Source organism: Bombus terrestris, chromosome 10 (genome assembly GCF_910591885.1).
Source record: "Bombus terrestris chromosome 10, iyBomTerr1.2, whole genome shotgun sequence".
NCBI classification, from domain to species: domain Eukaryota; kingdom Metazoa; phylum Arthropoda; class Insecta; order Hymenoptera; family Apidae; genus Bombus; species Bombus terrestris.
This window is the reverse complement of record NC_063278.1, coordinates 15753714-15756989: the sequence shown is the minus strand read 5'-3', so window position 1 is coordinate 15756989 and position 3276 is coordinate 15753714. Positions and strand designations below refer to the sequence as shown.

At 38.7% G+C, this 3276-nt stretch overlaps 1 long non-coding RNA gene across 1 annotated transcript; it reads right to left on the bottom strand.

The window, feature by feature from the left end:
* Positions 1 to 223: 223 nt before the first annotated feature.
* LOC125385791 lies at positions 224 to 2938 on the bottom strand. Its single transcript, XR_007225429.1, has 2 exons — positions 1701 to 2938; positions 224 to 1498 (listed from the first exon to the last, which is right to left on the bottom strand). It is a non-coding gene; the product is annotated as an uncharacterized LOC125385791 (long non-coding RNA).
* Positions 2939 to 3276: the final 338 nt, after the last annotated feature.

Below are 3276 nucleotides of genomic sequence, written 5' to 3'. Positions count from 1 at the left end.
TTGTACCCTTGAATATACATTATGTTTTGGGTTTCAAGGTCTAGGAACAAAGGAACTAATAGACAGGTGTCTATTTATGTATGTTCCTTGTAGGCTCTAACTAAAGCTACAAGGTTAACATTTTTGATAATGTCCTTTTGCTATAAATATATGAACGTGCTGCCTATCGATTCCATTGTATTGTAACACTAAGAGAGTAAGGATCTGAATAAACTTATACTTATACCTTTAATTATTTCAATATACTTTTCTATTACAAATTCATCCATTTGTTCTTCAATCGATCAACCTCAACCTCAATATGGCCAATGTGGATCCTGTTTAGAATGATTCGGTTTCTGCCATTCAAGGATCTTACTATCGCGTCATGAAGAAAATTGTTTGAGCTGTTGCTCGATCTAATTGATTTTTCAACCTTCCACTTGTGGTTCCACGCTTGTTTGACGTGTGCTGTATGATTCTTTTAAAATCTTGATGCGATGTTGATGTGATCGAAGGTTGGATATTTACCGCTTCTTTGGCTACGTTGTCTGCAGCTTCGTTACTCGATATTCCTCGATGGACTATACGATATTATAGTAATTTGCTGCTGATAAACCTGTGTATAATTCGAGTATGTCTCTTATAACAAAGTTGATACTAGATAATTGTTACGAGTATCATTGTTACTGTTGCTAGAGTTGCTAAATACGACAGCTGTTTTATACCGATCGTTTTTAACAGCTTCCGGTGCTGTAAGAATGGCATTATACTATATATTATACGTTATTATTATACATTATACTATATGTATGAGAATGTTGTTAGGAGTGGTCGTTGTAAAACTGGCGTTTGAATTTAGTATTTTTCTTTAGCAATTAAATCAATAGTTTATTATTAAAAAGCGTAGAAAACATTGGTACAAGTTTTCCGGCGTAGCCTTTTTTACTTTTGACTTCTGACGTCTCTCTTTCATCTATCAATTCAGAGAAAGATATTTTGTTTCTTTTGAGCCAAATATTTTACGCTATTGTTGATTTCCCAATGTTGAATATGAAATGGAAAAATGTCCGAATAAATAGAAACTTCTGCTGTGCTCAACAACGTTTGTGGAAACTCTCAATTCCGCTTTTTTTACATTGTTCTCCAGAGAACAGGTTGTTGGACCTTCTGCTCCATGTCTTACCTCTTTCAGACTTCTTGCCCATACATTTACTAAATAGGTTATTCTTTTATTGTGCTTCAGCAGCCCACATCTATCTGCTACGAGGATACCGCTGCAAGCTGTATCCTAAGTTTCATACTGGTCATTACGGAATGCCTGTTTTTTAGAAATTTTCCTTGTAGCAGGAGACAGCATGCTACTACCACTGTCCATTTGTAAAATACTCGTCATTAATTGATTTAAGATATTATAATGATTTAAACCGATGCAAAAGTATTAAACACATAATATGTCTTACTCGACTCATTTTCTATAGCAAAGCTTCTTTCAGCTGTACTGGCACGCCATCACTGCCTAAATACATTAAAAGAGCTATTTACGAAAAGAACAAATAATCGTAAAACTAAAATGACGTAGCGAATTTATCGCTTTAAAGAATACACGAGTGATCGATTTCGCGCGTCATAACTCCAGGATAACAAAATACTTTATATTCTTCAAAAAACGATCATTTCTTAGATTACATTGATACAACAATGTCAAATAGTTGTCTTACCTGATTCCTTGTTTATATCGGAATTTCAAAATTCGACAAAACTATACAAAATTATTGTCACCTCGCAATCAACAAGCGTCTATCTACGTGATTGCTGTTGATATGCGCGATTCGCTTCGTGCTTTGAAAGAGTTGGAGCCACCAACCGACGCTAACGCCAATCGACGCCGACTCCTCGGTAAGAACTAGTCTGTTCTCCCTCTGTTATTGTTTGCTACGTCAAAACCCCTCTCTGCTGTCCGTACTTCTGGCAACCGTGATAAACAGGATGCAAGCGATGGCGCCTGTCTGGCGGTCCAGTTATCCGATCTATGCAGGTGGAGCTTGGTCTCGCTTATCCGATCAAGTGCTTCATAACGTAATCATCCGATATATGCAACACGGATAGGTTACAACCCTCAGAATTATTTTTCTAGTCTTTTATGTTTTTTACGTATCGTTTGGAACTTCACGGAAGCCTCCCTACTACAATTCCATGGAGTTCAGTCCATCGTCGGGTCTCGACCGTACAACGATGGATCAGCGAATATCAGTGTCTTAACAGTTACGAAGTGCTTTCAAGTGACTTCAAAGTTCAGTGCTCACGCGTTATTCCGTCGCTAAACTAGAATACGACAGAAACAACTTTCTTTAATTCATAGGTGTTTTGTGTGATTTAGTTCAACCATTGGTTGATCAGTGTGCCAATTCGACTGCTTATAAATGTTCTTCCACGATAAGTTTATACGAGTTATCGTATCGTTGAACGTAATTATAATTAATTTTAATAATTCGTTTAGGTGCCAATGTCTGTAGTGACGTGCTAATATGAATATTACCGATAGGCAACCGTCCGACGATGTATGTGAGCGATTCTTTAACGATATTTCTGACGATTAAACGAGAGTAACATCAATTTCCTAAATAAAGGAAATAGATAAATATTCCTCCGATTCTTCGGCTCACGTTTCATAAGACGCATCGAGTTTGATTTCTTTTCGTGCTTTTAGTTACACAAGGCGGCGTTGCACTAGTTGCATTAGTGACATAACTTTTGCAGGGCGCTGCCGTAACACTCAGCACTGGAATCGCAGCTATCTGCGTGATAATTACAATTTAATCGAACGTTGCGCCGTTTGTTCCATACTCGTTTACGCGTTGAATTCTAGTGCGCAGATCGTGCGTAGTTAAGGGAAAACGAAGACGTCGCGCTGGAAAAATAAAGCGCGGCTGTCGGGCCAAAGTCAAGTCGCGCAGCCGTAGGGCCCCGGAGAAGACGCAGATCGATTCGATGCAAGCTGCTGTTGCCGATATATCGTCTCGCGCTGTCCCAAGTATCGGCGCTGCCAAACCAACCCCGGTGCTCGTGGACCAAGCCATGCACTGTCTACCAAAAGTCGCTGAACTGGCACGTGAACAACCCGAGCTTATGGACCTAACCGTGGACGACGCCGAAACGGTCATACTTCCGTTTTGTTCCTCCTTCGATTATGTTACAATCGAGGATTAACTTACTTATCTCATTTCCTTACATATTTATGTCTTTCTTCTTGAAAAATACTCTGATACGTGTATTTTTCCCTTTTATAAATAATTT